We start from the raw sequence: 25,312 nt of genomic DNA, 5'->3' as shown, positions 1-25,312 counted from the left end.
CCCTTCCCTGCCGCCCCCCTCCGCGCTGCGGGGGCTGCGGCGGGGCCGCCGGGCGGGGGGGCAGCAGCAGGAGGAGGAGGAGGAAAAAAAGGGAAGGGAGGAGGAGCCGGGAGCTGCCGCTCCGAGGCGGGCGGGTTGCACACACTCGCACAAGCACAGTGTGCGGAGGAGGAGGAGGAAGGAGGAGGAGGAGGAGGAGGAGGTCGGCGCCTCGGCGCGGCCGCGGCCACCCTGCGCAGCGCGGCTGAGGTAAAAGGCGGCGGCCGTTAGGGAGCGACCGTTGGGGGGGCGACCGTTAAGGGGTGGCCGTTGAGGTGGTGGTGGTGGTGGGGGTGACCGTTGGGGTGCCGGCAGCAGCACCGCGTCCTTCCCTCAGCAGCGGCTGTGCCTGCCCCGGGCCGTAACCTTGGGCTCCCCGCTCCGCCCGGGGCGGCTCCCCCGGTCCCCCCCGGTCCCCTGCGGGTCCCCTCGGGCTCGGTGCCCGGCCGCGGAGCCGGGCGTGTGGCCGTGGCGGTGTGCGCGGGGGGCGCTTCCCCTCCTCATCCTCGCTGCCAGCTGTGCAGTTCCTTGGAGCATCCGGATTGTGTCAGGGCTGGGCGGTTTGACAAATGTTTCTGTGGAGTTAAGTATAACTTTCTTGCGGTGGTTTCTTTTTTTTTTTTTCTTCTTCCTCCTTCTTGGAAGAAGGCTCACCTTTGAAGGTTTTTGTTTGTTTTCTTCCCAGATGAAATGAAAGGTCTCTGGGGATACGAGTGCCTGGGTTGCCTCTGTGTGTGTGTGTGTGAAGTAGATGCAGGCTTTTGAAGCCGCTTGCTCTGTGGTAACTTCCAAAGCCAGGTGCAAAACAATGTTTCCCTTTTGCCACCGAGGCTGTGCACCCTGTTTGATGCGTGGCTTTGAAATATGTGCGGTCAGACACCTGTTACTTAATGCTGTTTATCCTTTCCAGCTACAGTTAGCCAGCCTCGCTCTTCTTTATTGAGTATCCGAAAATAAATGGCACGTATTCCTCTATGCTAGCATGTAGTAGAAACCCGGGAACCTAATGTGTTTGTGAGGTGTGTGATGCGTCTTTGTTAGGTAATGCTTTCTCGAAGGGGAATCATTTTGGAAAGTTATCAAATAATCTTTATCCGTGAGAGAATTTACATAACGTTAAAGTGCCAGTGGGGATGCATCCGTAAGAAACACTGGCAGTCAGGGCTACCCGGAATCCAAGTCTTGCACGGCATAAATCTATATTCAAGTGTGAAACACTCTCATAGTGCTTAAATAACGTTTGGGCTTCCAAGCTTCATGTGATGTTGTACTGTGGAATTCTCAAATTAATACACGGAGTTGACGTGGAGCGCGGAGAAAACGTCGCATTTCTGATTCTGCAAAAGGATGGAGCAGATTCTTTCATAACATGCTTGTGTTGGTGGTTGTATTCTGTCATTTACTCGAGGAGTTGTAGCAAGCTGACAGGATTTTCTCTAACTTCTGAAAGCGTAACATTGACGGTATTTATGGGCTTTTTCCGGATGAAGGGTATCTAATATTGGTGTGTTCCACAAAATAATTATTGTTATGTAGAGCTGAGTGGTTTTGTATTACACAGAGACGATTCCTTAATGTGAGTTGGGAAGAGACTTATTCCTCTCTGCAACTGGTAACTTTGCAAAGTAATTAAAATAAATTACAGTTTTCAGGGATGAGAATTCCTTTCCCACCTATTAATACCACTCTAGCTTCAAATGTCAGTTTTGATTCATCTCTTGATGATAGCACTAAAAACCAGGTATTAATGTGAAAGTTAAACCTCTGGTGAGAATATAACTGCATGTAGCTGTCAAAATAAAATTTTAAGATCTGATTTGATTGCTGGATGTGGATACATACATGGTAGAGTAACAATGCCTATTATTTTATAGACATGCACCCACGCAGAGGAGCTTTGTTCTAAAACAGTTTTTTCTGTCATGAATTTACGCATAATGTACACTCTGCTTTTTCTTGCTGTGCAGGGAATAAAGAACCTTGAGAGGGAAGAGGTAAAGACCAAAAGGGGGGAAGAGAGATTTCATATGAATTTCCCTTACTGGCAGAGGAAATACCTTCTTGTTATGTGCCACCCAAAATCACTGGTTGTGTTCAGCTTTCCCATTTTTCTAAAATAATGGTGAGTTGTTTTGGCTTGGTGTATGCTGCTGACTTCTGTTGCAGACTTGGCCGTTTGTTCCAGTAATATCTGGCTGTGATGATGAACTTGGGGCTATGTTGTTAGTCTGTCAAATATTTATTACAGCTTTGTAGGAATTGATTATTTGTGCAACATTTGCATACACTGTGTTGAAAACTTCTAGGATTATAACTTCCATACTTCGTGAGTTTACTTACGTTGTCTTCTTGCTCATTTTTTAACTTGTCACTTTTAGTGGTCTACTTGTATTGTTTTGTGGTTTACTTTCCCTCGGTGGTTTTAACAGCTGAATTACTGTTCCTTCCTGTTCGTAACTTGCAGAAGAATGAAGTTTGAGACTGCTGTTTTCATATTTTCCTTAAAATTGAATTAATCCCTTTTCCAGTTGAAAGGCAGAAAAGGGACAGAGGAATGCTTATCAGAACTTTAAAAATGAGAACAAAAACTTAATCCAGGCATTTCACTTAAGAGTGACTAGTTATGAAAATTGATACCTCATTGATTTGTTGGAGAAGACTGGTTTCCTCTGTAGTTTTAATCATCTCTCCCATTAGACTCAGAATACTGTTGTAAATTAGTTTAGAAGTGAAATTTTCCAATTCGTAAAATCTCTGGTTGGTTGTTGGTGGGAATCATTATGAAAGGTTGCATAAGCATTATTTGCAGGGTGGCTAATGAGTAGCCTGGGCTTAGTTCCATTCTCTAATAAATAGGTGCATTGTGCCGCTTCGAATATTGCAAACTCAATAGCTTGTCTTCGTTTACTGATTTTGCAAGATGTGTTATATGTACAGTTTGGGGAAAACTCTTTAATGTCATTAGGGGTTGTACATGATGGAGATATTTACGACACGGACTATTAACCCTTCAAATGTTTTTTGTTGGTGGTGTTTGTTTTGTTGTTGTTGTTTGATTATTTTTATTATTACGCTGTTTAGGACATCTTATTTTTATGAAAGACTCATGTGTAGTACTTATCATAACAAAATGACTTAAGTGCATGCATCAAAGGCTTGGATGAATTTTGTTCAGTGGGACTTTCTGGGAGCAGGCTTTGTGGTACTCTTGCTGCTGCACTAAAAGTATGTGTAGGCTTGACTTTGATGTGAGGTATTGGACTTGTATTTCCAAAGATCTGACCTCTAGTGGGTTTGAATATATGCAGTGCTGATATAAATACCAAAAATTTGTGCTTTGATGTTAAGGGGCCTGTTTTGCTTATGCTCTTACTCTGTGAACATTAAGCTGTAAAAATCTATCTCACTGTTTCTTACCCATCTCTTTAAGGTAGAGGTTTCTGGAATTTTTCTAAATATGGATAAAGAGGTTTATGAAACTGTGGAAGACAACAGTTCCAGAATGGCTCAAAGTCTAATTAACAATGCCTAGCAATAACTTCTGGGTTCCAGAAGGATGTACGGATATATTTGAGTGCTTAGAACAGAGCTACAACTTGAGGAGGAGTATCAGTATGGCCCTTTCACAGCCAGGACTCTGTACTTTCAGGGCATTATGATTCCGGGCGGTTATGTGAGGTACAGAAATAGATGGAGCAACACTGTTATGGCTTCAGATATTCCTCTCCAGCAGCCTTCTAGATGTTGAGCTGATCTTATACTTGTGAGGATGTTGCTGCTGGGATCTTGGAAGAAAATCAGTACTTGTTTCCTCCTTTTGAAGACCTGTATCAGCCTTATGTACGGTGGTGAGGTGCTGTGGTTTCTTTTGTCAGTTTGTCTATACAAGCCATTCTCCAGTGAGGCTGTTACTGCTGTTAATAGGATGGTGCAATATCTAGGTATCATCCACTCAGAGAAGAACTCATTAAATCTGCACCCAGGCAACAGCAAAAGGCTATCGATTTCTGGAGAAGGAAGGAATGAAACAAAACTCTCCTCTTCTACTGAAGAGCCCAGCCATCAGGCAGACTGTTACAAAGTCATACTTGCCTGTTTGCCATGTTACTAGGCTTTGATGAATGGTATTTGCCAGTGGTTGTAAAGCTTTGTTTTACCTTTGGAGTTCTAAGCACCAGTCTGTCTTTTCTGTGCAAGGAAACCTGTTCCAGGGATCTGTGCAGGTGTCACTGAAAGGCTAGGCTGCCGTAACTTAGTGTATCTGCTCATGAAAAGGGAAAATTACGAGGTCTCCAGCTAGGTAAAGCCACTTGTCTCTTTCACAGCTTAGGTTTCTATGGCCACTTGGGCCCTTACTCTGACCTCTCTGTGGCTTCCTGCTCTCTTCCATTGCCAGCAATTCGTATTGATCCTATCCCACCAACTGCTAAGAGGTGGCTGTGGGACAGTGGAGATCACACAGCCCGTGGCTACAGGGACGGAGAGGTTTTACTTGTCCTCCCATGTTGTGACCAACTCATTGAATGAGGAGGTGAATCCATAATCTGACTTTCTGCAATTGCTGTGTGCTCTCTGATAGAAGTTCTGCTCCATAACCAGGAAGTTTGATGTTGCATCTCTCCTCTTGCTTGTTCAGAAACATGGTTTAAGTAGGTGATTGGCAGCTGTCATATATCTAAAGTTTTGGTCTTATTTTTCATTTCACATGGAAGCTATTATTTTACTACCACGATGATGAAACTCTATGCTTGGACAATTAAGGGCTTGTTTGTTTCTCAAATCAAGAGCTTGTTTCTTTAACCAGTAACAATAACTTGGAGCTCTAGGCAGCTGTGTTCCCAGCTCCTAGGTTTGGAAAAAGTTGGTTCTATTCAGTTGACTTTGGGGGTCTCAAATTCTGACTTGCTTTGTGAGATGACTTTGGATGACCACAAGAAGATCTATTAAGGTGTAGGTTCAAGGTTAGGTTCAAGAGTAACTGTTCAGATTGAATGCGCTTCTTCTTTTAAGATGTTATACTGATGGATCATTCATTTCTTTGAAATGTTGTAATCAGGGCCTTTGCTTGCATTTTTGTGCAATACAATATGAAAATATGAAGAGGAAAAATGTACGGATGGTTTTTATACAACTCTGATAGGTGGATTACATTTTATATCAGGTCTATCATTATGCCGTTTGAGAAAGCTGGATATCCAACTATATCCACATTTGTGTGCATTTTGGTGAGGAGGAAGCTGATATGAAAATAGTATTGAAGAGCACATTACTCTTGAACGTGTAGATGGATTTCGTTTTCTAACAACATCTATATTGGATTTAGGCACACATGTTCCTGCAGACTGGAAGTGAGCAGTCAGGAGGTTAGTGACTAACAAAGGCAGCAAATAGAGTAAGGACTTAAAAGGTTAGTAAGAAACATCTCTTGGATTCCAGCGATCTGGTTTCCATGATCCTGTGAACAATGTGATGTTGTGGCAAATAATAAGGAAGGTCTGTGAAATGTAAGCTGTGGTTTTGAACAAGATAGGTTGGATGAAAGAGCTTCTCATGTCAAAGTGGTAATTTTCCTCCTTGATCTTTTAGGCCTTCATTCCAAAACTAAGAGATTTTCTGTTCTCCTTTTTTTTTTTTTTTTCCTTTTTTTTTTTTTCCTTTTTTTTTTTTCTCCCCTTCTCCTCTATCACTCTTTCCTGAGCTTGAAATTGCTGTCTCTCTCACATTTGTTTTTTGTTTTTCCTACCTGAGACAATGGTGATGTTCATTATTCCTGCTGCTGTGTGCACTAAACTTGCAGCATGATCTTTTGGACATTATTTTTTATCTAGTTTCCTTTTAGTTGAGGCTACGTTCTGGATCCAAGACGCTTGTCCTTATCACAACCTTTAGACATCTATATTGTTGCTGCAGATGCTAAAGGGAAACATAGGGAGGAAACGGAATTAACAACTACAGTAAGAGCCTACTTGTTTTGCAATACTCAAATTAGGATGAAAGGCTTTTTTAAAGCAATGTTCAATATTAGTACCTTCATGCAAGTTGCTCTTTTACTTACACAGACATGATAAGGACACATTACTCTAATTCATCCAGAGTTCCTCTCAAAAAAGTGAGTGGAAATAGAAGATAAATGAAATAATGGGGTGTATGAAGTGGAGTCATGGAATGGTTGCTCTGACTAGGCTGACATGATTTATTGAACCAAACAGAATTGGTATAATCACTTCTGTGAAGGACTGTGATCAGGGAAGGAACAGTGGTTTTGAAGAAGAAGGGGGAGGGGCTGAGGAACTTAAGGTAGGTTTGTTTGCAGAAATTATAATGGAGCTTATTTCTGTGAAAGGAGAGGTGGTGTGGCAGGTCTGCTGATCAAATGGACTATGTATTGTTCCTAAACCTTGACTGGAAGGCAGATGGGCTGTTGCATGATTTAATTTTTTTTTTTCCCTCCAGATATAGCTTGTGAGGGTTGGTGCAGATTAATTGGGCTCTCTGCTGGGTGCAGAGAACTGTACTGCATGCCTGACATCAGCAAAGAATAGACCGAGTAATGATTTTTTTTCTGGTCTTACAGTCTGTTATTTGTGTACCACTTCTCTCCAAAATATGCCTTCGAATAATTGTCATACGCTAAACAACAAGGCAAAATGGAATGTGATTGCAGGTATATCAGAGCAGCTTGCAAATGAGGTGCTGCAGTCTGGCATACGAGCTGTTAGTTGCAGCTAATGTGAGTATTTTGACATCGCGGCTCAGCTTGTAATTTTCACATTGGAAATCTCCTGCATCCGTGTATGCTGCAGGTGCAGGGGAGCTCTCGGAAATTCCCTCAGCCTGTCTGCTACCCCTCACATGATGCAGCTATCTGCTTTGATTGGTGAATTCCCATGCTGAAGCAGAAGGTGGGGGTATGGAGGAGACGGCAGAGCTGCAACCTGGGAGAATAACTGAGGGCTCAAACAGGGCAGCCTGAGTAGGGAGGAGATTCAGCTGCTGCTTGCTTTCCTGGGAAGACGGTGGTGCCATATCCAGCCCTGCATAGCAGCTGTAGCTGTTTCTGCCTGCTTTAAAGCTAGGAGAGGTAGCCCTTGTGTCTGTCATGTTTCGCCTGTGGAGGGTCTGTTGTGCTTATAATGTCTTTCTGCCTCGGTTGAACCAATACAGCAATTGCTTCCAAACCCTTCACATCTGGCAATGTCTAGCAGTCTGGCTGTTGTTTTTGCTGATGTGCTGTTTTTCAGCTATGAAACGTACACAGGCTTTTTGTTGACCTGACACTATAGCAGGTGGCACAGCACAGAAGTAACTTCTTAGTAAGCCTTTGCCCAGGTCAGAACAAAACGGGCAGCTTTTTAATTGTACAGGTTACTGCTTCCCTTCATTCTTGTATCGTTCATTTAGCACTGCTCACCTCAGGCAGTCCCTCATCTACTTGGCTGCATCCTAAAGCGTTATGCATGTGTGGCCCCATGTGCTTTTTTCATTTTTTTCCACCTCTGCCCTACCTCCTTCGCAGATTGAAAGTAGTGGAATGTGCACACGCGCCTCGCCTGCCCAACAGGTGGTATACTATAGAATGGTCTCCTTTGAGACATCCTAATGAGAGCATAAGGTTAACTTGAAGTCATATAACAGTGGTTTGTTACTGTGTGCTGTTTCGTGTGTGTATCTTTAGACAAGAAAATGTCTTGCAGCTAAATTGGCCTTTGTGTCAGGTAATGGAAGAAGTATTTGTACTGCTTTTATGTGAGTTTTTGCCATCTCATCCCTTGTTGAATTAATGAAGACTGACACCTTGGAAGGAGCATATGGCATTTAACTGTCTCTGAGGCAAATCCAATTAAAAAGTTGATGTACTGCTGATGACCTTGGTAACCTGTACTGGTACTTTTGTGAACGGGTGTACAGATTGGGGTACTCACTCCTACGCAGACAAACGTCTCTTTTTTGCAGATTTAGCTGTTAGTAAACATTTACTTTGGAAAAGAAAGACGGCTGATCACTCTAGTTCTCTTCAGTGAACTGGTAGTAAGGATGTATAGGCGCTTAGATGGACAGGAAAAAAAACATAACAGCTGTATCAGCCTTCTGCATTTTGTTTTTCTCTCTTAAGCTTTATGAACATTACTATGGAGTTGCTGTTCCTACTGTGTGTTTTCATTCAGTTGGTATGGAAGGTATAAATCTTAATTTCTGCTAGTCTGCTTGAGTTCCTTTACAAGACTTCTTATTAATGAAGTCTGCACTGCAAATTGTGGTTGATAGGGGAATCACAGCTCACTACTTAAACCTTTATCAGCTAGTCCAGGTTGTGTGTAAAACCTCAATCACCATTTATCTGCTGCATCTTCACTTTCAGTGCTGTAACTTTCCTTTCATTAAATTGCAGCCCCAGAAAAATTAACGTGTTGTTCTCAGCTATGGTAACAGATCACCAGTTTGCTTATTCAGTTAGTGTTTTTTTTTTTGTTTGTTTGTTTAATGGTAGGGATATTGTACTTTCCAGATCTTGCTTAGATCCTTGTGTTAGTTTCTAACAACTTCCTACGATGAGCTAAAGGCCTTGTGTAATGCAAATGTAATCCTAAGTGTGGGGAAATCGAAAGTATATCTTTGTAGCAATTCTTTGCTATACAAACACATTTATTTTGTAAACTTCTCTTGTATTTAAAAAACAACAACAAACATTTGAGATGAAAGCGATACTTCCATGAGTAGCTGTGAGTTGGTGTAAAGTAGGGTAATTTAAAAACAAAAACAAAAAACAGTGAGCTTAGCTGCTGAGGACTTTATCATCTCTGTAGCACTTCAGTTTTCTAAACTGATTCAACCTGTCAATAAGTACACGCTCAATTTATATATCTTTGTTTTAGTTATGCTTCCTTAAATAGTGCCCCGTGATCTTCACAGTTCTCATCCTGGTTATGCTTCTATTTTATCCTTGATGAGACACTGCTCACTTTAATTTACCATAACCACCTCCCCTCCCCACAGAACAATCGAGGCTGAATATTATGAAAACAGATATAATCCCAGCTCTCAGATGCTTGCTATGTTAAAAACATCTATTAAGTTGATCTGAAATTATGCGGAAAGAAATACAGGTAGTTCTTCAGGTAATTTTGAATCATCAAATGATTGATACGGTGAGTAGTTTTCCATGATTCAGGTGCTGAGCAATGTGGAGATTACTTTATGACTCTTGAAAACTGAAAAACAGATCTTGAAATTCACAGGTAGAAATGACAGCGAATTACATTGCTGTGTTAACTGTTACATTATACAGTTCTGAGAAGTTGGCTCCGTATCACTGTAATTTAGTATGAGAAGGTTTGCTGTGTATTTTCATTTAACTTTCTTCCATTTTTTTAATGGATTTTTCTACAAGACACAATCTTAATACAGCAAAATAATAATAATAAAAAAAACCCTAGTCATGTAAAATTACATTTTTTTTCATAACTTAGTTTTTTAATTACTTCATTTTTTTTTTCCATTCTCTTAATAAAGGCTGATATCTAAAAGAATAGTTCCTGACTTCTAGTGGCACTGAAGTACAATAAAGACCTTCATGACTAATTTGAAACTTTAACTGTAACTTGGATCATGAAGGTGTTGGTTTCCACAGCTCCCAGATGAAAGGCAAAGCCTTTCTTCAAATTTTAGAGGTAGTAATTATCAGAGCAAGATGTCTTTTTTTTTTTTTTTTTTTTTTCTTTTAAGAGCTTTAAAACTTTATATCTAAAAGGTGGTACCTTATAAACCTACGATATTTGTCATGTAAGGTACATCTCTTCCTTAAAAATAATTGGTAATTTAAATGGTAATGGCTTTCTGGTAATATTGCTTAATTTCATAAGCCCTCAAAATTTCATGGAATCCCTCAGTAACTAAGAAGCCAACTCATTTCAGTTTAAAAAACAAAACAAAACACAGGTGCTTCTCTATACATGAAATACAAATAAATTCCTGGCTGTCTTTTTCCTTTTTGTAGAAGTTGAAGGAAAGATGACACTGCATAGTTATTTTTAAAACACAGAAAACAATTCTTATTTAAAAATGATTGGAAGTGGACAAATCTTTTTTCTTTCCATCTCTTCAAAGTATCATAACCTCTCAGGTTTTTAGGAATTGAAGAATGTTTTCTTAAAGGCCTTGACAGGTCACATTTTGCTTAGCTGGATAGTCTGCAGTTCAGCTGGTAATTAGCATGCATGTTTCTTAATGACTGAAACAAAATTTTTAACCGAAGTTGTCTCTGTGTTCAGCAACGTCTGTTGACAAAGTGTGCGTGTTACAACCATGTAACTTAAGTCAATGTGAGCCTTGTATTCATTTCCAAATCACTTTGTGCCTCAGCTAAGAAATCTCTCAGAAGGCTGTTCAATTTATCTGTTCTCTTATTGCATTCCCTTCACAGTGAGGTTTCTGCATCTGCAGGTTTTATAGGCCAAACCTGTTTGTGTCTACTTACTCGTCTATTTTTCATTGTTAAAAGGGAAAATAATAATAGAGGAAAATTGCCGTATGAGGGGTACGTGACTGGAGATGTGATTTGTTCTGTTCTCAGCAAAGCTCATTCTGAGCAAAGCCCATGAGGTAAGGATTGGTGAGATGATCTTTGAAGAGCTGATAAGAAGCAGGGTATATAAATATTAACATTAATAGTGCAAGTGGCTCTGCAGACCATGTCTAGCTCAATGCTGCCAGTGTTGCGCTGTCATTGGGACTGTGTTTTGGCCTGGCAAAAGTTAGAGAAAGTCACTCTTAATTTTTCCTCTCTGTTCAGCTTCCCATCTTTAGAAAGACTTTATTGGCACCTTGCAAGGTATTAGTGAAGCTTGGATGATGCTGGTCTGCTGACTGCTTTGATATGCTGTATCAGTGGTGCTATAGTATGTTATTTTTATGATTATTTTGTACTGGTCTACTTGCTGCCTCTAAAAAGCTATCAGTTGCTTAATTATACTTGGAAGCAAAGCCGAAGGCAGAGTGGGAGTAAAAGAAAAGCCTATTCTATCCAGTAGATAAAGCATAAAAAGAGGCTCCTCATTTTTTCCTCTCTTGAAATTAGACCTGACAAAGAGAGAACCAAAATCTGAAAAGTGCGCAGTATATTGAATGATCAGAAATGATGATTATATTCCTGTACCTGTTGTAAAGAGCACCACCTTGACCATCAGAGCCCTCCTGGCACTTATGTTGGGCTTTGACTCAGGTACTAGGAGGAGGCATGCCATCTGTGAGAAATAAAACTGAACTGGGCACAGCATGCTGCAGCAACCCAGCCCTTCGGAACTTGAGATATGATTACATCAGTTTGTATGTTTTGCAGGTGAAGTACTTCATTTGGCTTCAGAACTTAATTTGACAATTTCCTTGATATACATCCAAGGAAGGTCAAATTATTCCATCTAAAGTGAAATGTATATCCAAAAAGTTGGGTCAAGAAAAACATGTTTTGAACTGTAGGACTGGGATGAAGGTTAGAGCTTATAAACTTTTGTGGCGTGGGAAGGATAGGGCCCACCTTGAAGGCTGTTTCTTTGCTGTGTGGTAATTCTAGAGTCTTTCTCCATTTTTTTCTTCCTGTATTGTTTGGACATAGGCATATCTGGCTGTAGCGAGAACTTTTTTAAAATTTACATTTCTTTCTGTTCCAGGCCAGGATCTGGGTTAAATACAGTGTCTTGCACACACACCTCACCTCTGGTGGTCTGACTATGATAATTTTCCAATCTCTCTCTTATCTGTCATGGTAGTGCCTGACATGACAGTTCATTCTCTTATGAACACTTGGATACACAACAACCTTCTGCAATGTGTACTTGCAGTTTGATCCCTTAAAGTATGAAGAATTCAGGAATGTTACGTAGGTTTAGTACGATCCCTTAAGGGTTCTTTATTCATGCCCTAAATTGCAAGGTTTCTGGGGCAGGGACTATCCTTGCATTATTTATTTTATGGCATGTATTGCATTTCTTCTTTTTTTTTTTTTTCTTTTCCTTTTGACCTGGTTGGCGACCGTTCATTGGTACTTTAGATGAGATAATATACTGCAGCACAGTGTTTTTAACTAAACTATTGAGTGTTGTAAGTTAAAAAGAAATGGCCTCCATGTTGTTCAGTTTAACGTGCTGAAGTGTCTAAAGGTATAAAGCAGCTTTCAGCATGATTAAGACAATTTGTTATATTTTTATATTCCAATTGTTGAGACTATTTTAGTGTAATAAGAAGGCTTACAGAAGCTAGCAGCATGCGTGTTAACAGGGATTCTGGTAAATTACTTCTTGACCTTGAATTGCAAATCAGAATGTAGGAAATCAGGGGCATGCACATACTATAGCAGAGCAAACTCCCAGGCGTGCAGCTTAATGTATGGAGTAAAGCATTGCTCATTCTGCTTAGATTGACATGTCATGCAGCATTAGAGGCCATTGTCTTTAATACCTTTGTTATGGAAAAGATCCAGTTTTGATTTATAGCCCAGCAATAGCGAGGTTCCATTCTGTTCGGTTTTAGAAGTGTAGTCTGATACAGAGCATTTAATCAAGTGGTCTGTTTTCGTATAATCTGTGACACCAGTCTTCCAGCAAAAATGTAAATGTGCTTCTTGGTGTTATTTCTAGGTATGAGGATTCCCTCTGTAAACCTCCTAAGTCAGAGCATAACTCAGGAGCTCTCCCCCCCGCCTCCCCCTTGGCAACTGTACAGCCATAGTCTGAATCAGCAAAGCTTGCTTAAAGGGACAGTCTCAAGTCAAAACCATACATGTGTATATATATGTATGGCTTTTTATTTTGTTTTTCAAAAAACGTACTCAAGCAGCTGCACACATGAAGTCTGCCACAGAATATCCCTGTCAGTTTTAAAACCATTTAGCTGGGTTGTGTTGTTTCTGTTTCCTTCTTCTCTTTCCTAGTTCTGTGAAAAGCAATAAAAACAGACTGCATAGCTGGATGAGGAAAGCAATAGGAGAGATTGGGCAGAAATTGCTGTCAAATATACAAAGCATACATCTAGAAAGATGTTTCAGCTGTGCTTAAAATTATTTGACACTTTGCAGTTTTACAACACTCAGATCTAATGGTGATTCTGGAACCTCTTCTTAGGCATTATATGTACTTGTTAAAAATGCTGTTTGCCCAAATGCATTTGTAACATCAGTATCAGAGGAGCCTGGAGTTGAATACAATTTTTCAAACAGAGGCAACAACATAAGCATTCAGCAATTCTTCTAATTGCAGTAGTAAAGATCAGTCTAAAAATTGGAGCTGCATGGGGTAATAGTTTTTGATCAAGTGGGACTACAAAATTATTGGCTCGCTTTTAGGTGTAAGTTTTTAATGTGTGCAGCCTAGCACTAACCGGTGCTGGCTACCATCATCAGTGATTGGTTTTAATACAGCATAGGACCCAGGATGTTTGCACAGTGAGGCTCTGTAAACCCCTGTTGCAGGTGTGTAATGCTTTAATCTGCTTACTGGACAAATAGAAAATTAAACTAACGTCTCCCACTTTTTTGCTTGCCGGGAAATCTGACCAGCCATATCAGATTTTGTCCCCAAGAAATTGCATCAGTTTTTTTTTAAAAAAAAAAAAGGCATTGTACCTGCGACTTAATGTTTAAACTTGGTATTAAAACACAAGAGCAGAATAATGCAAACTGATAATGCAAATGGTTTTCTTGGGTGGATTTCAAATCCTGTGCTAGTATCTGGTAGAAGTTTTATTTTCTTGCATTGAAATACAGTGCTATTTCCATCACAATAATGCCAGTTTTAGCTAGCTGGTTGCTGCTGGATTCAGAGATAGTAATCAAAACTGTTTTGGAACGTAACTCTCAGTTAAGTACAGTGAACATTTTTCTTTTATGCTTCATATTATGCAGTGACTAAACATGTTTACTTTGAACTGGGTATGTGTTCTAGGTGGGTAGCAGTAAAATAAAAGTGTGTTTAAGCCCGCAGTAATTTAATTTCAGCTCTGTACATTTTGTTGAGACGAGAAAAGCTGCTGGCACTTAGGCCCTGCAGTGCATTATGAAGTGGCTGCCAGTCACATTCTCCTATGGAATTAAAACAAATGGAAAGGCAGAGTGAGAAAGGGGAAAAGATATTTACATAAAATTAAATGTCTGTCCTGTGGTTTGCTTTTGTTCATAATGCCTGGTTACGTAAACTTCTTCCCACCACCTTGCTGAACTTGGAGCAAAGCAGGTTTTTTGTGGTGTAACATCCGCTAGCATAAAGTTTCTTGTAAATAGACTGTTTTGTCTCCACTGTGCAGCCCAGAAGGAAGGAAAGAAGGTATGGAAGGGGAGCATTCTCTAGAAGTGCAGGTGGCTTTAGTAATTGATAATGTTTTGTCATGTAGTGGTGTTTTTTGGTGGGAGGAGGGGATGTATCTTAATATGACTGCCAAAAAAGGGACTGTATTTAAAAGCTGAGCACATCTATCCTGGAGGATATTACCCTACTATGATTGGCTGTGTACTTCTCAATGTGTTATGAGACAGAAAGACTTGGATAAAATAGCATGCCCACTCAGTCTTGTTTTTGCACTGTGCAGTTCAACTAGTATTATAACTGATGCATAATTATCTCAGTAAATATTCAAGGGGAGAAATAATGCTGTATAATCCCTCTCTTACTGTTGTCGAGGGTTGCAATTATAGAAGCACAGATCAAAATATGCTGCGTGGGAGTTGCTGGTCTGCATTTTGAAACATGAACAACAAGAAATGAACTCTCAGACTCTGGAGCACAGGGACACATCTCAAAAAGAATGACTGACCTGTGGTAGGACTTCTGTGATCATGTTGAGATGTCCCTGGAGACCTTAAATTATTGCATTTTATCTTTTTAAAGATTTAAAGAGCTGGCAGCTGATGGCTTGCTGGTCTGAAAGAAGCATCCATTCTCTTCCCCTCTTCTCACCTACTGCTTGTTTCCTGGTGCCTGCATCGGCTGCCCAGGTTGCAGGCTGGATGCTGGGATTGCCCCCTTCATTTCTGTTTTCTTTGGGTATGGTGAGAGGTCTTACTTGCTCTTAGTCAGAGTGCTCTTTTTTTTTTTTTTTTTTTTTTTTTTTTTTGTGAAAATGATTTCATTGGCCGAAGGAGAATAAAAGCATTTACACATAATTGAGCTGGATTCTTTGCAATGGCTTAAGTGAGGTCTTGGATTGTTACTGCTTTCATCTGCAGTGATTTCATAGATTAAAAACCTCTCAACACTGCAGCAGGATAATTTTGGTTCCAGAGAATTACTGTAGATGACTGAAGATAGTGTTTGTTTTTCTGAGGAAAAACAAAATATTCTCTTAAGACATAAGCAAAAGTACCTGCAGGAACTTTAGGATACCCTGAAATGTCAGCACTCAAGTTACAGATTGTTTTGTAGGCCTGTTACGTTTGCATACTGATAAGAGTTTGCGGTATCTATTTTGTATTGCATAAACACACTGCTGTTTATTGCCTGGCTCAAGTGATGTAGTTTTATCAGATAAATATAACTCATTCACTGTATGAACAAGCCAGAAAGATTTATTTACATAAATAATTATTGAGAGTGTACTTAACTATTATTCATCAATATACTTTTCATAAAGAATAATTTCTGGCCTCCAATTTTTTTTGGCATCTCTCTGGAAAATAGTTCGCTTATTTCAGGAATTCAAGATACTGAATTCTGCTCAGCAAACACCAAGAAGTAGTTGAAGAACTAAGCTTTCAACATAGCTGTATGCATGCAGGTCCTGAGTTGAGAACTTTCTTGACTTGTGAGAGTGTGGCTGGGGTCAGATGTATGACTGGTAAGTAGTGTATCACGTGGCACTAGCAGCAGGTTGTGTGTTTCCTTTGTTTAATAAATTTCTGGCTTAATTCCGTGAAGCTAAATGCAACTGTTCTTAATTAATCCAGATGTGATTTTTGAGTGTGGCATTCTTTTAGCAGAAATGGATTAAATATATTTGTTCACTGGCTCTGAAGTTACTGACATTTGTTTAGCTGCTGCTTTTCTCTGTGTCTGTAGGTCATAACTGTTTTTTATTTCCTTGGGAACAGACAGCCTTAGGCCTACAGTCAGTACCATCCGGGTCAGTATCGGTGAAGAAAAGATGCAGTTATCTGGTGACTGAAAAGGCTACTGATCTTGTGGATTAGTACGTGAAATGTTCCAGAAAGATATGCCAGAGGCTCCACTTATGTAATGCTTTGAGCAGGAAGCTACTGAATTGTGTGTAGTGTGTGTCACCAGCAACAGCCTGATGTCCCTGGCACGGCTCCACTCCAGGAAGGAGCTGAGGTTTCTCCGAGGCTTCAGGCGAGGATGAACAACTTGACAGCATTAGCCCTAGCTAGAACAGTTTGCACCATTGAAGGCAGGACCTGGCAGCACACAGCCTCGCTGCGTGCTGTCGGAGGCAGGGGGCTGACATCCTTTGGTTCCTTTGGTGTGGGGGGTTTCCTGCCCACAAGTGTGTACCAGCTGGCATTGTCTTATCAAGGAGTTAGCACTAAAGCAAGTGTGATTTGCAGCTTGTTGTTGTTGTTATTACTTGCAGATCTTGAAAAAAAAATTGCGAAGGAAGAAAGAACTGTTTTAGAAATTGCCATGTTATTGCACAGGGGATTTAGGTCTGTGGGATTTAAAAGAAATATGTGTCTTAAAACAACTAACACAACACCATGGCTGATGGTCCTTTTTGGCACAAAATGAGTGAAAGTTTGGTAGGTAATGACTGTTTTAGAGTAAGACCAAAATCGTTGTGGTTAAATTAAGATTTTAATGGTCTTTTCTAAATCAGGTAGTATTACTCCACGTTTAATTAGAATCAGGCAGAAAGTCCGTATTCGAGTTCTAAGGTTTTATTCTCCCAGTGGGCAACTCAAGTGAGTGCTCTTCATCCTCTGCCAAGTGTTCTTAGGTGGGAAACCACTGGAGACTTCTAGGAATGTGTTCCTGTCAGGTCATTCTTTGATCTTTTCAGAGATCAAAGTGTTTTTTTTTTTTTGTTTGTTTGTTTTTTTAAAGTTTTCTTGTTCAAAAAAGTAAAGCTTTGGGATCCATTGACAAACCCAGGGTCTCAATGAAAGCTGTCTGTTGTGGTGATGGATCATCATGATTTAGCTGGGGATTTTGAAGACCTAATCCCCTGGTAATCTATAAAGAAAAACCTGAAGTCACACAGTGGGGAGAGACAGACAACTTGATTAAGCTCTGCTGCCTGGTTAAGGTGATAGCATGGTTCGGATGACTAGTCAAGAAACAAGCCTTGCCTTTCTGAACAGTAGCTCCGAACTAGGTAAAAGCTTTGTCTCTTGGTGTTAGTGACATTTCAGTAGGAGAAATAAAAACTCCATTTGCTATCCATTATATGGAAGTGAAGATGTATGGTCCCAATGGCTCAGCTCTAACATAACTGCTTTTCAGAGGGATTTTGAAGACCATTTTTGTGTTGCTTGGCATTCTGATAGGGCCAGAACTTTCTGGTGAATACTGCAGTGTACCTAGTAGGTTTTAGGGCTAATTTATAAATGGGTACTACCATACCAGGAAGAGTTGATATCACTGGACATGTGCAGCTGAGCAAGACACAGCTCACTTGCACAGTCTCTCTCAACTGTATCGTACAAAACTATTAAGTTTAATGGCCATGTTTTCTTATTTTTTTTCAAAAACAGATCAGTTCACTTTCAATGATTCCCTTTCAGCTCATACTTCATATATACAAGTGGGCTGGTGAGAGTAGCAAATCTCTGCAGTACAAAATAGGAGCTGCCCTTGATTCAAGTTGAAAGCTTATTTTTAATACTGATCCATTTCTTGAGTTCAGCAATGAATAAATGCTGCTGGAGTTGCTTGCCTTTTTTTTTTTTTTTTTTTTTCCACCAGGAAGAGAAACTGTTCTTCTGTAACATTATGAGGTTTTCTAGTCTTGGCAATACTCTGGCTCATGCAGAAATGCATATGCATGTTCCCAGTGACAACTGAATGTCCAGTTTCCTTTCCTGTTGTGAAAGGACCAAAGTTATAAAAAGAAGTTTACCTTGCTTGTAAGGCCTGGGTCGACTGGCAAGCACATAATGCTTAAGGATGCTCTTAATTAAGAAAGAAAGTGAGACGCCAGAGTTTAGATAGCACTATTAAATGCAAAGAATTGGGTGGCTAGTTAGTGAGAGGTATTCTGTTTACTACTAGATTATAATTTGTGCTGGACAGAATAATTAAATTGCTAAGTTTGGGACATTTAAGTATATTCAGGGGTACTGGGTTTCAGAACGGAAAGTATGCTGTCTGTCTTACTTTTCTAATCATCATGGATCTTCAGCAGCAGTCTGAGTCTTCAGGGGTCTGTAAACCCCAGGGTGAAAATCTCTACCTGTAATGTGTCAAGTAGAAGAAGGATTAGTATTATCTATTGTGTAGCCAGTGATGATTAATGAACGCTTCAGCATTTGATGCCTCAACAACTGTTTAGGTTTTTAGTTGCAATTGAAATCTGTGATACTTGTCTGGTTAAGTGTTCAGGAATTTAGGAACATAGAATCAATGATTCTCTGGAGGAAAAAAAAAAAAGTATCAAGGTATTTAAGACCAGCTTATTTACCTCTTCTTTGGTTCCTTCATTTATTTTTCTTGGGACAGGAAAGGAATGAAAATATTAGGAATTATTAGGTATGTCTTTTTGGCCTTTACAACCAGCTGTGGAACAAAGGATAAACCTGAGGCTGCAGCTGCAGGCTGTTTCCCTGTCAGTATTTGAGTTACTGTGAATTAAGGGTTGCTCTGCATTTCTGCCTGTGTAACTGAGACCTGACTCTGGCTCTAAGTGTTTCCGTCAAAGAACTTACCGTCTTACTAAAAGGCCTCTGGAGATTTTGAACACAAACAAGATCTTGAAGAAATAACTGGTTAGAAGGCAATGATTTTGATATTTATGTAATTAATGAAAGAAATCATCTTCTCTTTTAATTTTGAGATTGTGTTCATCTGTGTATGTGGAACATGAGAAATTTCAGAGCCCAGTGGCAGTTTTACCCTGAAAGCTGTAAATGATTGAAAACAGTTGAGAAACAGATTCTGCTTCTGTTATGTGCATTAGGTGTGGCATGATGCTACTGATTTCAGTGGAGCTGTGCTATATTTTATGCTGATGTAACTGTGTTAAAATTTGACCACAATCTGCAAGAAAACAAATACTGAATATGTATCTGGCATTGCAGACTACTAATACAGTTTACATGCCTTAAAATATTTTTGTAACGTTGTTGTTTTTCCAACAATAACATGTTTTGAGCTGTGAGTTTATTTTAGCACTAAACTGATTTCGGTTGACCCTAGAAATAAGTATAAGGACACTTTTGTGTGTAGTTATTAGGTGGTGGAGATGCAGCGATACCTTCTCATGTAATTAGATGCTATTCAGGCCATTCTGGAAGTGCACTAGCAAAATAAGAGTTTGGGGCATAAAAAACCAAAAGCACTGTGTGCTCTTTTATTAGAAGAGCGCACTGTCAATATTTAATAAGAATGAAATACCTAGCCATCATCCCCTGAGTAGCTATTTATGTTCTGGAAAAAGTTCTGTTTTAGTAGAATTTTTAGGCAACTGCTGGAGATTTCACCAAAACAGGAAATGATTTTCTTTAACTGCTCTCATTGCTGTAATTGTGACCGCTGTGGTTCTTAGTGACTCTGGTATGATACTTAGGGCATTTTATGCACCGTGAGTTTTCAGGGCAAAATGCTAGACCTTCAGCATGCTCTGGCATATCTTTGGCTGAGAGTTTGGGTTCCCAGAACCTCTGTTTCTATAATCTTGCTGGGGTATCTGTGTGTATATACACATGCATATGTGTACACACATGCGCATATATTTTTTTCTCCTACACTTCTTAAAAATCTTAAAGGTACCAGGTCAGATTTAATCCTGAGTGTGTGCATAGTGGATGCACTCGATTCTATGTTTCAATTTATTTTACCTTCAAGGGAAGAAAAAAACATGAAGCTTAATGACAGAGCAAAAAATAGAACTTCAGTCCTAAAGCATAGGCATTCTTGATGGACATTCATTTGAAGGATCTATTTAAGTTTATTTTTGCGTTATTTTGAAAACTGAACACTTGTTTTTTTGTTTGTTTGTTTTTTTTTTTCCTTTCAAAACCTCTTCTAATGCATAAGTTTCTAAACTAAATTTGGATTTGACTTCAGTTCTGAACGCTTCTGTTCCCTTCATTCCTCTTTCTGTAAATATGCTGCTTTGCTTGTTGTGTGGATGTTATCCTTATGTCCAATAATGGATGTATTCTGATCCATTATGAGAAATTATTTCTGGGGGTTAAAAATGCCTTGACATAGCTCACTGCATTTTATTAACTGGATATTCGTTTGTACAATTGAGTTTTTTGTTTGTTTGTTTTTTAGGGGAAGGACATCATCTTCTACAATGGGAATTTCTACGGAGTAATTTCTGATTTTCAAAAAGTAAGTGTTTTTTCTATTAACCTTTTAATCTGGTCTTTTTTTTTTTTTTTTACTAGATAATTTACTTCAAGTTTTAAAATATTGCTTAGTGTTTCAATGCTGTGCTGGAAGTCTTAGTAGAATGAGGAATGTGTTCTGAAAGAACAATAGTTTAGGTTCATGAGGGGAGAGACTTCATCAGGAATTTAGGTCACAAGTCTGCAACTTCAGAGTATGCTGAGCTCTTCTGAAAACCAGGTACCTTGAGACTAAGAAAGATGTGTAAGGATGGCTTGGTACCACTGGCAACTTGAGGGTTTTATAGGTACTTGTTGACCTCATCTTTTTGTAGTGGCCTAACATTCTGTGGAGAAGGGGTTAAGGAATGAACTAACCTCTCTTTCCTGCTAAGGCCCAACCTAACTCCCGAGCTTATGTGGATCCGTTCATAAAACAGCTGCAAAGGCAATGAAAGCGCTCTAGTTTCAAAGTATTTCCAGCTATTTCTTCTTACCTCAGATTTGCAGAAAACATAACATCCACACAAAATGCACTCAGGTCACTTGCACACCACCTTGATTTCACACTTTAAGTACTTCTAGTCTGACTGTAGTTTTATATATGCCATTTGGCATCAAGGATTCTTACCCTTTTGGGTGCTGCTGACTGGAAGCTGCTCTCCTCTGAAAGCACCAAATCAACACAAAATTCCACTTGGTTCAGTATCCAGATCTTAAGCAGGCCAAAAGGGCTGTTGAAGCAAATGCTAGTTTCTCACCAATTCTGGGTGAGACCTCAGCCTTGCCCTGTTGGCCAATCCATCCAGTTTAGTTTAAATAAGTTCTTTGCCTATCACCTCAGTATATAGGAGCAGAGTTCTACCCATGCACATACAGTTTAGAACATTCACTCTTCCTTCAACTGAAATTGTTGTAAATGACCATTATGGGATAATGTATTTACTGTTTGTTGTTGCTTATATAAAAATGTATCTAAATTCACATCAGGAATCTCAGGGTCATCTGGAGTCTGAGATGAGGATTCCAATTCCAGACAGATTTGCCGTACAGGGATGTCTCGGGAAAATTTCAGTGCAGAAAAGTAATTGATACCAAAGGGTGTATGGGTGCCCTAGTCTTCTAGAATTTTAGAAGTAATAACACAATGGCAGTAGGCAGTGTTTTATGTACATATAGCCTTGGTATTAGTCACTAAAACATCCCAAGATTTTTTTTTAAGTTGTTGTTTTTCTCCCACAATGTACACCACAAGAATTTGGGAAATTTGTTGCACAGTGACACGGTGTTTTATCACAATTGGTCTGTTTATTTGTAAATGATTTAAAGTATTTCTCTTATGGGCAAAAATTCTGTTTGCTAAAATAATAATAAATAAATAAATAAAACCTACATTGGCCAGAAATAGCTTTCTTCGAAAGTAGAAACTACTGTAAATGTTTTTTCAGACTGTTGCTCTAAGAATATGGGTAGTGCTAACTAAATTCTTACCCAGGTGTAAGTAGTAGAACTTACTGGAGATTCAGAATAGAAATCATACTAGTGATAGAACTGCTGGGGTAACTGGCTCATTTGTTAGAATTGGTAAAGAAGGAGGGGATGAATCAGTGTACCTTGAGTGTACCTTAGCTTCTGCATTTGAGCAACTTGCATGCCTTCAAAATAAAACTCTATGTAGTGGTGGTAGGAGTCATTAACGGTGGAGTTAGGTGTGAAGAAAGTTGATTGTTCCTTTTCACTTTCTACTTAGATGCAATTTTAGCCATTTAAACATAGTTTACATGGGGATATGCTGTAGGCTTTGCACATCTTTAAAGTTAATAAAACCTTTTGGAACAAAGGAAAAGTTAATTCCACAACTTCTCAACTTACATGAAGTAAATATGAAGAAAATTTGGCTCAGTAACAAGAAAACAAAAACAAAAAAAAAATAGCCCTGGGCAGTTGCAATTTATACAGTCAGTTACAAGGTCTGCTAGCAGTGTACTGCAGTTAATACTAGTTACCTTGAGGATGCCTGGGAGAATTTTTTTTTGATAGCAAGCACGCTAACATATCAGATTATTAAAGGTAAGTGAGACTGTTGTGCAGTATTGTCTTTTATTACAATGTGTGATTTTGAACAGTATCCCTTCAGGAGCTGAGGTCAGCCAGTGGGTCCTTACAGGTTCATTCTGCTTACAGAGTGCTGGGAGGACAGAGGGGTGCAAATAAGAGATGTTGCCTGAATCATAGCACATCTCTATGTATAATAATCACCTCTTTTAATGCTGTCAGCAGCTATGCGAACTTTTGCCACTTTCCTATTTGCAGAGAGACTGAGCTATTACCCAAATAAAAATTGCTTTATTGATTGTAGTCTCTGACACCCTTGAAAGGAGGAGTACTAAACTCCTGATCAAAGTCTGTAGCGTTGAAGCCAGGCATAATGTTCAGTGGGCATTTCTGACCAGAGTGGTAATTAAAACAATGTTCTGATCATTACATGATTTTTATTCATTACCGCATTTTAGTTGATTTTTATGGAGGTGGAATAAGATCCCTATGGCATTTTTACAGATTAGAAGTGTAGAGTTTCCTTCTGGAGTGAAGGGCACAGCCAGATTATTGGTTCTTGGTATTTTTGATGAAATTGCCAGTGCTCTCATGTGGGTACTTTTGTAACGCTCTCTCAGATGTTGAGTTAAGAACATTCACTCCAAAGTGATTCTTAATGATCTCTGTGTGTTGTCTCCAGTAAGAGCCAGTTATGTTAATCCTGCCTCCGTTAATCCTAATTATGTGATTGTGTATGGTATGATTAAAAAACCAACCTACCTGTATATTTACGTGGAATTCACAAGGAAAGGCCTCACTCCCTGATAGTCTGGACTTGCGGAAATGAGCATTCTGCCAGTGCTCTGTTTAGAAGGTAGCAGCCCACTGGAACAGTCACTAGCTGACTGTTTACCCTGTAGGCAGACAGTAGTTGAATCTGACTATGCTCAAGACACACTAATATTTTTCTGAAACTGGTATCTTCCCACTCAGCTATGAAGCAGTTGGAATACCCTGTTGACTGAGTGGAAGTGGAGGAAGGGAGAGGGACACATTAGAGCCATTACCAAAGATAAGTCTAACTGTAAAAGAAAGTAAGGGTTCTCACTACTAAAACATTGGCCATAAACATTGCCCATTAATGTGGTTTAAAGATGTTATTGTATAGCTGGATCCTCAAGACAGAGTTTGAACACCTAATGGACTATTGGCTAGAATCACGAAGGTGGGCATATTAGGAGCTAACATATTAGCCACACACACATTTGTGCAGTTTGTATTTACTATTCAAACAAAAAGTACTTTTTAAAATCTTAATACTACCCTCAAGGTAATTACAAAATTAAGGGTACCAGCAGACTCCTTCAGGGTAGCAGTTCTTGTGGTGTAGGTAATGAAACAGATTTGAACAGTGATGTGCATAACTGTGTCCCTCCAGGACATGTAAATAATGTTTGTCCATCCTGCTGCATATGACAGATTGGAACCAGTTCATCAGGGGGCCTGTGTGCCCTCATCCATCCTGGCAGGGTGGGAGAAAGGATGAAGAAGCTGAACACGAAGGTTGCAAGAGTAGGAGAGAAATGATGCAACTTTCTCTTGTATTCAAGATCATTAAGGGATCACTCAGTAATCCAGTTGCTCAAGTTTTTCCACCCTGTTGTGATTACAAAATAGCAGCAATTTACTGGCTCTTTTAAAAACCTAGGTTCTTAAGAGTACTGAAGCTTAACAGAGTAACTACTCTGATCTTTATAGCTGAATCTGCAACTGTTTTTACTTTAACAGTTGGAGTACTTGGTAGACTTAGGTGACTAGTTCACTCTCTGGAGCCTCCAAAATACTGACACATACCCACAGGCATCGTCCTGTAACTGTGAAAGTACTGCAAGTGCAAATGCAAACACTGTTAATGTGGTGCTGCTCACACCCACGTACTTGTATGAATTACATACTGTAACTTCCAGTGTTGCACTGTTTACTTCTTTACTTGAAAAGTCCAAAACCTGATGAACTTATATGTAATCTTTTTTTTGCTATGAACCCAGTAATACTCTACGTTTGTTTTCCTTATGCCAGTGTATGATTTACCACCCGCACAGCATAACTATATATGCACTCACATAATTGAGGATGAATTTTAGTCCTGAAGTATTTGCCTTCTGATCATTATATAGGGCATGGTAACCACTCCCAAAATGGAAGTGACACTTTATAGGGAAGGACAAAGAAGAGAAGTTCTGTTCTTGTAAGAGGCCAGTGCAATTTGCTCCGTCTGCTATTCTCAAAATACAGAGGTTTTTAACCTTAGCTTTAGACTCTGTCTCCACTGAATATCTTTTTATTGTCCCTTACAAGCACAGCAATTAATATATTTTGCATAGTTATTTTCCACTTGAGATGAATTTTGCTCTGTAGCATCTGTTTTGCCCATGACTTGTAATTCTGTTCTTTTAATCAGATCCATTGAATCCTACAGCCTGTCAGATTGTTTATGCATGTTATCTCTGGCTTCCAGAAATCGAGTTTTTAGGTCTGAAAAGTTATCTGCTGTTTGTAAGCAACATGCACAGCTTACTTAGGTGGTGTATATACCAAGTTTCCCTTAAGTTAGACAATGTTTTCCTTAAAAAAATTCTCTTATTTTTAGCACACTTCTAAGTCGGAAATGCTTAAAATATCTTGTCATCAAAACTTGGAGTCAACAATGTAAAACAGAAGGGAAAAAAGAAAAAATAAAAGAAGCTT

At 39.4% G+C, this 25,312-nt stretch overlaps 1 protein-coding gene across 3 annotated transcripts in view; it reads left to right on the top strand.

The window, feature by feature from the left end:
• The first annotated feature begins 203 nt into the window (after positions 1-203).
• The window catches only part of PLCB4 (phospholipase C beta 4), a 204,901-nt gene continuing 179,792 nt past the window's right edge, over positions 204-25,312 (top strand). For 2 of the 3 annotated variants that reach the window (XM_082757588.1, XM_082757585.1), the window contains exons 1-2: positions 204-249; positions 20,472-20,531. The gene's annotated coding sequence lies outside the window, so the exon portion shown is untranslated. The remainder of the gene's footprint in view (positions 250-20,471; positions 20,532-25,312) is intronic. The other variant, XM_082757586.1, reaches the window with a different exon arrangement.

Source organism: Aythya marila (genome assembly GCF_965140915.1).
Source record: "Aythya marila genome assembly, chromosome: 3".
Lineage (NCBI taxonomy): Eukaryota > Metazoa > Chordata > Aves > Anseriformes > Anatidae > Aythya > Aythya marila.
The sequence above is the reverse complement of the archived record's forward strand: the minus strand, read 5'-3'. Positions and strand labels throughout refer to the sequence as shown.